This window comes from Mustelus asterias, chromosome 7 (assembly GCF_964213995.1).
Source record: "Mustelus asterias chromosome 7, sMusAst1.hap1.1, whole genome shotgun sequence".
NCBI lineage: Eukaryota > Metazoa > Chordata > Chondrichthyes > Carcharhiniformes > Triakidae > Mustelus > Mustelus asterias.
Genome location: NC_135807.1, coordinates 42888105 through 42902023, shown reverse-complemented (window position 1 = coordinate 42902023; position 13919 = coordinate 42888105). Strand labels below are relative to the sequence as shown.

The window sequence follows — 13919 nt, the reverse complement described above, 5'->3', positions numbered from 1 at the left end:
TTTTACTAGTAGACCAAACTTGTCTGACTCTTTTATTCTGTTCCTGACTTGTTTCAGGGACCCACTCTGTGGTAACATGGCCCCTTTAAAGGGATGAGCCTTTGAGGGCCACGTGATCAGGTCAGATCCTATGGAGAGACTGGCTCGGCCTCCCGCACAATCGGGAGCAAGAGCATGCATTCTGGGATGGGGAGGAAGGTCAGCTGGAGTCAGGGAGAAGAGAGTAGATTTATGTATTAATTTTATCAGACCTTTATCTTGTGTGTATGTGTATAAAAATAAATAATATATATATTATTATGGGCAATATATCGAAAGGCCGCATTACTGCTTTATAGCAAAATACATCATGACAGAGGAAAACGAAAGGTGATACCACTCTCAGTCTGTGGCACAAACTTACAGCCTAGTGAGGAGTCTAACATCACTTGATACAACAGGCACAAAATCTTTTGACCAGATAGTAGAAATGGTAAAAGATCATTTTAACCCCCGAGTTTCAATCATCATGTTGAGGTTTCATTCTGCTGTCAGGAAGCCAGGAGAGAGAGTCTCTGGGTTCATGGCCAGGTTGAGAGGGTTAGCAGTGCACTGTAAACTTGGCCCAGCTTTAGGCGAAATGTTAAGAGACTATTTGGTCTGTGGGATCAACAGCCTCATTATACAAAAAAAACTGCTGGCTGAGACTAAAATCTCTTTGGGAAACGCTGCAGAGTTGGCCTAAGCAACTGAATACGCTGAGCAGGATGTAAGTGAACTACAAGATGTACCCAATGAGGTGAACCGTTTGTGGTGAGGAATGGCCCGAGTGAGGGCTAGAACAGCACGGAGATGGGAGTTTGTTTTCAGTGTAGGGGAAAGCATTCCCAAAATACTTGCCAGTGCAGAAATTACTTGCAAGTTGCAAGATGAAAGGTCATTTACAAGCATGGTGCAGATTGAAGCAGACAGGACAGAGTGCACAAAAAAAGCTACAATGTTCAGTTTAACACTATTAAAGAAACTGGCTGAGGAGCCCAACAAGGGATCTGAATTGTACACTTTAAACCAGGTACAACTCAATAAGGTGCTACCTGTAGAAGTAGCCTCGATGGTCAATGGCAGACCTTTTAAAATGGAGGTTGACACTGGAGCCATGACCACAGTTATAGGGGAAAAAAGCATTCTGATACCTCCAAAAAATTCTGCAACCCTTGAGGTTGAGTAAATCCGAAACCATTTTGTTTACGTATACAGAGGAGATGCTGAAGACAGTAGGGTCAGTTACAATAACAGTATCCTACAGGAGCCAAACAGCACAATTACCAGTTTTAGTGATTGTGGGTCACTGATCTTGTCTCATGGGTCAAGACTGGTTGAAACAGATAAAATTAGTTTTAAGTTTATTTATTAGTGTCACACTGAAATGAAGTTACTGTGAAAATCCCCTGGTCGCCACACTCCAGCACCTGTTCAGGTACACTGAGGGAGAATTTAGCATGGCCAATGCACCTAAGCCGCGCGTCTTTTTTACTGTGGGAGGAAACCGGAGCACCCAGGGGAAACCCACGTAGACACAAGGAGAATGTGCAGACTCCGCACAGCCAGTGACCCAAGCCGGGTCCTTGGCGCTGAGGCAGCAGTGCTAACTACTGTGCCACCATGCCACCCACTTAGACTGGCTGTAGATATAAGTATTTGGGATGGAGATGTTCAAGAGCTACTGTGCAGATACGCTGAGGTTTTCCAGAAGAAAGTGAGATAAATAAAAGGGGCCATAGCCAAAATTTATTTCAACTCTGAGGCAATGTCAAAATTGTTTTGGTCCTGCCCAGTGTCTTATGCATTCCATCATAAAATGGAAGTGGGGCTAGGAAGAGTGGGAGATTTAGGTGTTATAAAACCTGTACAGTTTTCTGAATGAGCTGCACCCACAGTCCCTATTTTGAAGCCAGAATGCACCATAAGAATCTATGGGAATTATAAATTAACTGTTAATCGAGGAGCTCAGATCAATAGAATCCCCATTCCGAGAATTGAGGATGGGATGTCACCCACAAATATGTTCGGATTTGGTATTTCCAGATTTGGCAGGAAGGGTGGAGCCTAGACAAGCCTCCCAGAAAGAAAACCACCATTCAAGAGCAAAGGACAGAGTTTTCCAGGTTGGTTATGGTCATAAGGTTTGGTGGAGGACCGACATGGGTAACAGGCATAATTGTGGAAAGATTGGGACCCGTCTCATATGTTGTAGATGTACAAGGTCACCATGTAGGCTTCTTGCAGAAATGGGAGAATTCATAACGGGGAATAAAGAAATGGCCGAGGAATTAAAATTCGTACTTTGCTTCAGTCTTCACAAAGGAAGACATGAATAATGTACCAGAAGTTCAGAGAGAAACAAGTTTTAGTGAGGAGCTGAAGGAAATCAACATTAGCAGAGAAATTGTTTGGGGGAAATTGATGGATTGAAGGCGGATAAATCCCCAGGTCCTGATAATCTTCATCCCAGAGTACTTAAGGAAGTGGCCCTGGAAATAATAGGTCCATTGGTGGTTATTTTCCCAAATTCTTTGGACTCTGGACTGGTTCCTACAGATTGGAGGATAGCTAATATAAGCCCATTATTCAAAAAGGGAGGTAGAGAGAAAACAGAATTATAGACCAGTGAACCTAACATCGGTACTGGGGAAGTTGCTAGAGTCTATTATCAAGGATTTCATAACTCGACATTTGGAAGGTAGTGGTAAAATCAGACAAAGTCAGCATGGATTTACAGAAGGGAAATCATGCTTGATGAATCTATTGGAATTCTTTGAGGATGTAACTAGTAGAGTTGACCGAGGAGAATCGGTGGATGTGGTTTCTTTAGACTTTCAGAAGGCTTTCGACAAGGTCTCGCATAACGGACTACTATGTAAAGTTAAAGCACATGGGATTGCAGGCAATGTCTTGAGATGGATCGAAAGCTGGTTAGCAGATAGGAAGCAAAGAGTTGAAATAAATGGGTCTTTTTCTGATTGGCAGTCAGTGATGAGTGGGGTTCCGCAGGGATCTGCGCTGGGACCCCAATTGTTCATATTATATATTAATGATTTGGAAGAGGGAACTGAATGTATTATCTCCAAATTTGCAGATGATACAAAGTTGGGTGGGAGGGCGAGATGTGAGGAGGATGCAGAGGTGCTTCAGCGTGATTTGGACAGGCTGAGTGCATGGACATATTCATGGCAGTAAGGTTATCCACTTTGGTAGCGATAATAGGAAGACAGATTATTACATGAATGGGTGTAAATTGAGAGAGGTGGGTGCTCAGCAAGACCTTGGTGTCCTTGTGCATCAGTAGCTGAAAGTAAGCGTGGAGGTACAGCAGGCAGTAAAGAAGGCAAATATCATGTTGGTGAGAGGATTTGAGTATAGGGATAGGGATGTTTTGCTGCAATTGTACAGGGTGTTGGTGAGGCCACACCTGGAGTATTATGTGCAGTTTTGGTGTCCTTATCTGAGGAAGGGTGTCCTTGCTATAGAGGGAGTACAGCGAAGGTTTACCAGGCTGATTCCTGGGATGGGAGGTTTGTCATATGAGAGACACTATGTTGGTTAGGATTATATTCACTGGAGTTTAGAAGAGGGGATCTCATAGAAACTTATAACATTCTAACAGGGTTAGACAGGGTAGATTCAGAAAGAATGTCCCCAATGTTGGGGAGTCCAGAACTAAGGGCCATAGTTTGAAGATAAGGGGTAAACCTTTGAGAATTGAGGTGAGGAGAAGTTTCTTCACCCAGAGAGTGGTGAATGTGTGGAATTCACTACCACAGAATGTAGTTCAGTTCAAAATGTTGTCTGATTTCAAGACAAAATTAGATATAACTCTAGGGGCTAAGGGATATGGGGATCATGATATTGAATGTGATGATCAACCATGATCAAAGTGAATGGTGGAGCAGGCTTAAAGAGCCAAATAGCCGATTCCTGCTTCTAGTTTCTGTGTTTAAAAAAAAACAACACATGGGGGCCAACAAGTTTGTCCTGCGGAGGACCTGGACATACCACCTACTGACCCAGGGATTCCTGTGGTTAATATGTCATAGAATAGTCATAGAAACCCTACAATACAGAAAGAGGCCTTTCGGCCCATCGAGTCTGCACCGACCACAATCCCACCCAGGCCCTACCCCCATATCCCTACATATTTTATCCACTAATCCCTCTAATCTACGCATCCCAGGACACTAAGGGGCAATTTTAGCATGGCCAATCAACCTAACCTGCACATCTTTGGACTGTGGGAGGAAACCGGAGCACCCGGAGGAAACCCATGCAGACACGAGGAGAATGTGCAAACTCCACACAGACAGTGACCCAAGCCGGGAATCGAACCCAGGTCCCTGGAGCTGTGAAGCAGCAGTGCTAACCACTGTGCTACTGTGCCGCCCCCATCTGAGTGGAGAATGTGGGCATCGATCCCACTACCTCTCACATGCAAAGCAAGCACTCTACCATTTGAGCTAATTCCCCATGGCGCTGTATGGTATGGTGCTGAAGCAACCAGCAGTTTCTGAAGCCAAGGAAGTAGAAGCTACTGAGGAGGATGTTGACCCCCGGATTGATGAGTTTGTCTTTTACATCTGTCTGCCTGGATCCTATACTCGCTGAAGGAGCCAATATCGAGTTGAGACATTCCCCCAGTGTCCATGGTCTCCAGGCCGATTAACTTTTTCTTTTGGGCGTCCCTGATGTGTTATTGTCACGTATGCCTGTGTATAATGATGATCCTTATGTAATCATTCATAGATGGACTCAGGAGTTATGGGGGAAGGAGTTTGGTAATGTGACCCCTTTTAAAGGGGCAATCCTCTGAGGGCCATGTGATCGGGCCTGACCCTATGGAGAGGCAGTGCAGGAAACTGAGCCAATCAGGAGTAAGGGTGCGCGACCAGGGATGGGGAGGAACCTCAGTTGGAGCCAGGGAGGAGAAGAGATTAGACTTGTATATTAGTTCTGTTAGACCCTTATTTTGTAAATATATTTTATTAATAATTTGTTTGTTTTTGACATCATAACAAGTTGCCTTCGACTTTATTGCACATTGGAATAGCTTTTAAAACACAATCAATGAAATTATTTCTTCCCCATTTTTTCTATCCAATATCTCACGGTAAAGATTGATGGTAAAACCTGGGATTAAATAAGGAATTGGATTGAAGGGCAGAAATCAGTAAGGAAGTAGTGTCAAGTCAGACAAAATAATTCTTCAGTGTAGTATTCCTGTGACTCCCACACTGTGCAGTGATGACTAGAGATGCTTTTATAGAGGCTCCGATTTTGGTTGGATTTTAAAAGACTCCCAATTTACACCATTTAATCCCATAATCATGGACCGACATTTTCTTAATGCTTCCAGATTTAGTAGTCTAAGTATGGAGGCTGGTTCACAGACACTGCTTTCCCAGAATGAGATCTTAACAAGCACCAAGAGGGAAACAATGAGATTCAGTGCAACTGGCCATATTCACAGATAGACTGAGGAGTCAGGAGAACATCAGAAGACAACCAGGGGCCGGTAGAATGAGTTAGGTAAACTCATGTAGGTAAAGTGGGTAGAGCAGTGGCAGATGAAATTTAGCATGCACAAGTGTAAAATGTTGAAAGCAGGAGGAAAGTATGGGTGTAATGCATAATGATTTTGAAATAACTCAGGGTAAAGTTGGAAAAAGTCTAAAGACTTTTTAAGATTTGGCATTGGCCTTTTCAGTTACTGTGGAAAAGCAATAAAAAGGTACATTGACCCTTCTGGCCAAAAAAGTCAAGAAAAGCAGAGTATAGTTCGAAGGAAGACATGCTCCGATCACATGTCTAATTTTGGTCACCAAGTACTAAGCAGATACTCAAGACTGGATGGGGTTCAGAGGAAAGCCATAGGGTTCTTCCTTAGTTTCAGAGTGCTGGGTTACTAGAAAAGGTGTGAGAAATTTGGAAAAAGATTGGAGTGGTGTCATAGCAAATCCAGCAAGAAGTGCCCCCGAGTGTACCAACCCGGCATGTTCCAAAGGAGCATTTGGGTCATTTCTAGAAGATATTTAGTGCTGTCCAGAATTGATTATGTGCTCGCTTTTACCAAACCCATAAAAAACTACGTTGGGTCAATCAGATGATAGACTAGGTGCAATCTCCAAGGGGAACACACAAACAGCCATGACCCCACGACCTCCCACCCCCATGATATAAGTGGCAATTAGTGGAAATGGCTACCACTACCAGCTTGCTCTGAATAGGTTGGAACCAGATTGTACCCCAATTTCTAGCTTCCCTCCAGTGCTTAGAGATGCGCTCAGTGCGGTGAGGTGTTCCTCAACCGGAAACCATGGATGAACAGGGATATCCACTGCTTGCTGAAGTCCAGGTCTGAGGTCTTCAAGTCAGGCGACACTAACCTATATAAGAAAGCCAGATATGATCTAAGGAGATCCATCAAAGATGCCAAAAGACTGTACCGGACCAAGCTAGAGTCCCAGGTTAGCCACACTGACTCCCGCCGACTATGGCAAGGTCTGCAAGACATAACAGGCTACAAAATGAAGGCATGTAAAATCGCTGGCTCCAACGCACCCCTCCCTGATGAGCTCAATGCATTCTGCGCCCATTTTGAGCAAGAGGTCAGCGAGAGCATGCCCTCCGCCCTGGATGAACCTGTATCTGGGGTCACCATTGCAGATGTCAGAGCACCTTTCTTGAAGGACAACCCACGGAAAGCGACTGGCCCGGATGGGGTACCCGGACATGCATTCAGATCCTGCACGGATCAGCTGGCAGGGGTATTCACAGACATCTTCAACCTCTCTTTACAACAATCTGAGGTCCCTATTTGCTTCAAGAAGACGACCATCATCCCGGTACCTAAGAAAAACCAAGCAATGTGCCTTAATGGCTATCGGCCGGTGGTTCTGACATCCATCATAATGAAGTGCTTCGAAAGGTTAGTCATGGCACGAATCAATTCCAGCCTCTCGGACTACCTGGATCCACTATAGTTTGCCTACCGCCACAACAGGTCCACAGCAGATGCCATTTCCCTGGCCCTGCACTCAACCCTGGAACACCTAGATAGCAAGGACACCTATGTCAGACTCCTATTCATTGACTACAGCTCAGCCTTCGACACTATTATTCCCACGAAACTCATCTCCAAACTCCGTGGCCTGGGCCTCGGCACCTCCCTCTGTGACTGGATCCTGAACTTCCTAACTCATGGACCACAATCAGTAAGGATAGGCAACAACACCACCTCCACGATCATCCTCAACACTGGTGCCCCACAAGGCTGTGTGCTCAGCCCCCTATTATACTCCTTATACACCCATGACTGTGTGGCCAAATTCCCCTCCAATTCGATTTTCAAGTTTGCTGAACGACACCACTATAGTGGGTTGGATCTGAGACAGAGTACAGGAAAGAGATAGAGAATCTAGTGAACTGGTACGGCAACAATAATCTCTCCCTCAATGTCAACAAAACAAAGGAGATTGTCATCAACTTTAGGAAGCGTAAAGGAGAACATACCCCTGTGTACATCAATGGGGAAAGGGTCGAGAGCTTCAGGTTTTTAGGTGTCCAGATCACCAACAACCTGTCCTGGTCCCCCCATGTTGACACTATAGTTAAGAAAGCCCACCAACGCCTCTACTTTCTCAGAAGACTAAGGAAATTTGGCATGTCAGTTATGACTCTCTCCAACTTTTATAGATGCATCATAGAAAGCATTCTTCCTGATTGTATCACAGCTTGGTATGGCTCCTGCTCTGCCCAAGACCGCAAGGAACTATAAAAGGCTGTGAATGTAGCCCAATCCATCACGCAAACCAGCCTCCCATCCATTGATTCTGTCTACACTTCCCAATGCCTCGGCAAAGCAGCCAACATAATTAAGGATCCCACGCACCCCGGATATTCTCTATTCCACCTTCTTCCTTCGGGAAAAAGATACAAAAGTCTGAGGTCACGTACCAACCGATTCAAGAACAGCTTCTTCCCTGCAGCTGTCAGACTTTTGAATGGACTTACCTTGCATTAAGCTGATCTTTCTCTACACCCTAGCTATGACTGTAACACTACATTCTGCACTCACCTTGTTTCCTTCTCTATGAACGGTATGTTTTGTCTGTATAGTGCACAAGAAGCAATACTTTTCACTTATTATATGTGACAATAATAAATCAAATCAAAGTTGGACTTTTCAGTGCTATAAGAACAGTACAGCATAGGAACAGGCCCTTCAGCCCTCCAAGCCTGCACCGATCATGATGCCTGCCTAAACTAAAACCGTATGCACTTACAGAGTCTGTATCCTCCTATTCCATCTTATTCATCATAGAATCTCTACAGTGCAGAAGGAGACCACAATCCCACCCAGGCCCTATTCCAGCAATCCACATATTTACCCTGCTAATCCCCTGACACTAGGGTCAATTTAGCATTACCAATTAACCTAACCTGTACATCTTTGGACTTTGGGAGGAAACCGGAGGAAACCCACGCAGACACGGGGAGAATGTGCAAACTCCACACAGACAGTGACCCAAGAAAGGAATTGAACCCGGGTCCCTGGCCCTGTGAGGCTGCGGTGCTAACCATTGTGTCATCCATGTAACACAATTTAACACAATTTCTTTGGCAAATTATCTATTGCCGTGTTGACATTTTGTGATGAAATGATAATCCAAGAAGCAGTATTTGTGATTTCTCTTTGTGTTGTTGGGCTGACGATTCCGTTGCAAAAGCTTGTGTTTCGTACAAGTGTAGGAAAATTGCCTCCGGTTTCATTTGTTCAATAAAATGAAATTAATTATCCGGAGTACTTGACTCTGGGGAGTAAAATTTCCATTTTACTGTAATCCTTTAGGCATTTGGAAATAATTGGAGCTATGACTTAGACAATGGTAGGTAATGTGGAATTTCATTTTCCCAGAGTACTGCTGACGTTCTTAATTTTATTCTACATAAAAGTGGTAATAACAATTGTTCAAGAGAGTCCATTAAATATGCTGATTGTGGCACTTTGCAGTATAATTTAACTACCAGAAACGACGGAACAGATTAGGACTCTCTTCTCTGGAAAACAGAAAGCTGAGTGATGACCAAAAAGAGGCTTTTAAACGTATTGATAGAGTTGACAGAGAAGATGCTTTCATTTGCATTAGAATCTGAAGAAAGGGTCATAAATATAATATAGTCACTAATAAATCCAATAGGAAGTTCAGGAGAAATCTCTTTACAGACTTGGCAAAAGCAGAGTATAAAGTTGAGAATTTGGAGAGAGTGGAACTCTCTGGAAGCAGTGAGTGATAGGTTGCAAGCTGCAATTTTGTTTAACATTCAGAGTTTTAGTTGGAACTTTAAAAACTGTGATAGAAACTGCAATTTAGGACAGCAATTAACTGGAAGGGTCCTTCAGTGGCAGTCCATGCTTAATAATTGCTAATCAACTGGAAGTGAATGTCTGAAAAGCGACGAGTTACAGTGGCCAGGATGCTAAAATGAGCACTTGTAACTTGGACGTAGCTGGAAAAGCTGTTTCAAATTCAACAGTTACCAAGGTGTGACATTACGGTCCCTCCCACCAGTGGGATTTTCTGAGTCTACTGAGGTCAATGGACTTTTGAATGGCTTGTCGAATTTTCCGGCCATGACCCCACTGCGAAGGGGCCATAAAATTTAACCCACCGAGTTGGCAGAAGTGGAGATTGTCATAAGCACCGGGTAAAGTGAGGAATTTGTAAGTGTGAGTTTGGTGTAGAGGCGGAAGGAATTGCTGCACGTTTGCTCCCAAGACTTGTCATGTTATTGACCTGGTCAGGAAATAGACTGAGTGGCAGGAGACAGAAAGTAAGGATAACGGGCCAGTGTTCTAATTTACAGGCATGACCACTGGCCTTCTGCAAGGAAATGTGTTGGGGCCACAACACGGTATTTACTAATGACTTAGTTTGTTGGAGTAGAGAGCCACATATCCAAGTTAGCCAATTACACAAACATTGGTGGCATTGTAAACAGTGTATGTGGAAGCATAAAATTAGAAAGATATTAACAGTCTAAACAAAAGGACAAAACTGTGACAAGTTGATTTCAGTGAAGGCAAATATGCGATCATCCACTTTTGACCTAAAAAGGATAGAACAAAATATTGTCTAAATGTTGAAAAGCTCAAAACAGTGGAAGTCCAAAGAGAAAAACAGAATACTGTGGATGCTGCAAATCTGACATAAAAACAGAAGAAACTGGGAATATTCAGCACATCAGGCAACATCTGTGGAGAGAGAAACAAAGAAACATTTCAGATTGAGCTTTCGTCATGAAATTAAAACTCTATCAACTTGTAGAATGATGAAAAGGTCAATTTACTGTAACATCTTGTCCAGTTTTGATGGACCATTCCACTTTAACTCCAAAACAGGGCAGGATATTGTGACAGCGGAAGTGTGGGATATTGGCATCTTTGAGCTAGTCTTCCCTAACTTGAATTCAGGGCAGGATTCTCCGATTTTGTTTGCCCTGCCACTGCTGCCAGCGAGAATGGAGAATTTGGCGCTCAGCCAACACTCTATTAAATGCAATGGGACAGGAAAATCCCAGCCACAGGCGAGGTTGGAGGTTTTTGGCATCTGTCTTTTGTGGTGCCAAAGCAGTGTTGATAAGTCTGTGACCAGCTGAAAAGCAATGCATGAAATGGAGCAGTATTGTGAAATGGAATAGGAAAATTAAACTAAATATTAAATAAATTTCCACAATGCTATTGACTCTCACAGCTACCTTGGCGACATTTCCTCCTACCCATTCCTGGAAGGATTCTCTTCAAGTCTCCCAGTTTCTCATTCTCCACTGCATCTGTTCCCACAAACATTCCATTGCTTCCAATATTCCTCAATTGAGTATTTCCCTTTTACCATGGTTGATAGGGCTCTCACCGCTGTCTGTTCCATTTCCCACACTTCGGCTGTCACCCATTCCCTTTTGTCCTTAAACCAGAATAGTGTTTGTTGATCTACCTTTGCCTTTTACCCTACTGGTCTCCAAGTTCAGCACGATTCCATTGTCTTTCCCATCTCTCCTTTCCCATGTGCCGGAGGGAGTTTTCCCCATGACATGACCAATGGCATGGCCAATCCACCTAAACTGCACATCTTTGGACTGTGGGAGGAAACTGGAGCACCTGGAGGAAACCCAGGCAGACAGGGAAAATGCACAAACTCCACATAGACAGTCACCCAAGGCCGGAATTGAACCCCGTGTCCCTGGAGCTGTGAGGCAGCAGTGCTAACCACTATGTCACCATGGCATCTTCAAGTGCAAGAGATGAAACACTTGCCCTTTTATCTCACTCCTTCCCATCATCCATGACCATTTTCAGCTGAAACAGTGATTTGTACTGTCAATTTCACAGTGTAATGGATGATCACAATGCAATCTCTTCTACACTGGGGAAACCAAACACAGATTGGGTGGCCACTTTGGGGAGCACCTCCGTTCAGTCCCCAGTGTGAATCCCGCACTTCTGCTTGCATGTTATTTTTCTTCAATTGCCCATTCTGAATTCCCTGCTCTCAGCTTCCTATGTTGTTCCAATGAAGTTCGGTGTAGGCTTGAGGAACAGCATCTGTTCCTTCCATTTGGCATTTTGCATCGCTCCAGATATTGGGTGGGATTTTCTGGCCCTTCCCGTCGGCAGGTTCTTTCGATCCCACCAAATGCCACCTCCCATGGCAGGTTCCCTGGCGGTGGGATGGGTGAGCCACACAAAATACTATAGACTTCAGCAGGACCAGAGATCCCACCCGTGGCCAATTGGCGAAAATCCCAGTCAATTGTATTCAATAATTTCAGATCATAGCCTCTGCTCCTATTTTTGTCAGACGGTGGCTTTTGGTGCTGATTCTGCTGTTCCTCCTTACACTTCCTCTTGCCCCAGAGCCATCTCCTTTCGCTTTGCACCATTATCCCTTTTGTCATCTAATCTGTCCTGTCCCTCCCTCTGTCAATGACCTTCCCTTCCCTATCTCGGCCTCTTCTCTTGCTTAAAGTCTATTATGGGTGGGATTTTATGGCCTCGCTCATCCTGAAGCCATAAAATCCCGCCCGAGGTCAAAGGACCATCTCGTTGTCTGCCCCTCGCCCCGCTCCGATTCCCGTGGTGGCGGGGCTGTAACATTCCGGCCAATGTCTCCAAATTGTTTCCAGTTTTGATGAAAGATGATAGTTGAAACTTTAGCTGTTTCTCTCTTCCACAGATGTTCCTGAATTGCAGAGCTTTTTTAATTAATATTTCAGATTTCCAACATCTGTAGCGTTTTGGTTTTGAATTTGATCAGCATACGTCATTGTTACAACTTTCAGGGATAATAGGTGGGATTTTCCCAGTCCAGGGGAGGTGAGTTTGCGTGAATGTGCAGAGTTAAATCCCCTGAAACTGATGTCCAGTGGTTGGGATTTCTCGGAGCGGTTTCCAAGGCCAACGGAAAAATCTCCTAGATCTAGTGGGAAATGAATAGAGGAAATTAAAAAGGACATGAAGCAATTCTTTAATCCTGGATTCTAACTTTCCCAGCCAGGGCACCTGTTCCTGCCCCATCAGCAACTTGTCGGGACCTCTGAGGCAAATGTAAAGTGGCAAGGACTTCTAAATGAAACTGACAGGCTAGGAAGCCTTTAATCAGTGAAGCTAATGAGCTACAGCCATGGCCAAGTGAGAGGCTGCTGTTCAAAGCTCCTCACTGCTTAGAAGGTGGTTGCCATCTTCTTGGAAGGCACACCACTCACCTTCTTAAACTACACTTCTGCCAGCTTTAACCACAGCAGCTCCTATTTGTACCTCTGATGACTGCCAAGAGTTGAAGCCACACCACCACAAAAAGGACAACAGTTTCTTAGGATGCTCAGGGCCTCATAGCAGGCCGCAGGCACCCACAGCCTCCTGGAGAAAGCACCCTCCAAGTGGAGATGGACATGCGTTGCCAATGGCTATTAAATTGCCTGTCACTGGAGTGCCACCACCATCCCCCTTCTGAGTCTCTGCCTCTCATCAAGTTGTGTAGAGACAGGTATGAGTGCTTGTAAAGGCTTGTGTGCAAAGGGGGGAAGGCAACATTTGTGCAGGGTGACTGTGAGACATGAGTGCAAGAGAGTGAGCGTTGCCTACTCCGATTGGGATGTGAGGTTTTTTTGTTCCTTCATGTGATCTGAGCGTTGCTGTCAGGCTAGCATTTGTTGCTCAGCCCTAATTGCCTTTGAGAAGGTGGTGGTGCATCGCTTTGTTGAGTTGCTGTGGTCAATCTGTTGCCTGGAGGGAGAGGAGTGAGTAGTGTTGGAAAGTACACTATCCTGAGGAGTGCTGTTCAGGAAAATGCTGGGAGTCTTGGACTTGGCACCGGAAAACGTTCTTCTATGAAGCAAAGATAACAGAGGTAATGGGTGGGGTGAATTACTAGAAAGGTGAGTCAATGCCAACTTGGACCAAAAATTGTGAGGAGGATTGTCAGAGGATACAGCAGGATATAAATTGGCTGGAGACCTGGGCTCAAAGGTGGCAGATAGAATTTAACCCAGACAAATGTGATATGGAAGGTCTACTGCAGAAGGAAAGTATACAGTAAATGGTAGAGCCCTTAGAAATATTAGCATACAGAGGGCCTAGGCATGCAGATCCACAGTTCCCTGAAGGTGGCAACTCAGGTGGATAAGGTGGTCAAGAAGGCGTAAGGCATGCTGGCCTTCATTGGTCGGGGCGTTGAATATAGGAATTGGAAAATCATGTTGCAGCTGTATAAGACTTTGGGCCCGATTTTTACCAAAATTTCCGGGCGCGAAATCGTGGTAAAGTTGGGCGTCGGGCCTAAAACGGGATCTGCACCCGACTCATGGCAGATCGCGTCTTTACCGAGCCCCGA

The 13919-nt window shown here is 44.6% G+C and overlaps 1 protein-coding gene across 1 annotated transcript in view; it reads left to right on the top strand.

Annotated features, from left to right (window-relative positions):
• Positions 1-13919, top strand: part of LOC144496048 (neural-cadherin) — a 275008-nt gene that overhangs the window by 50978 nt on the left and 210111 nt on the right. The gene's annotated exons all lie outside the window — the stretch shown is intronic.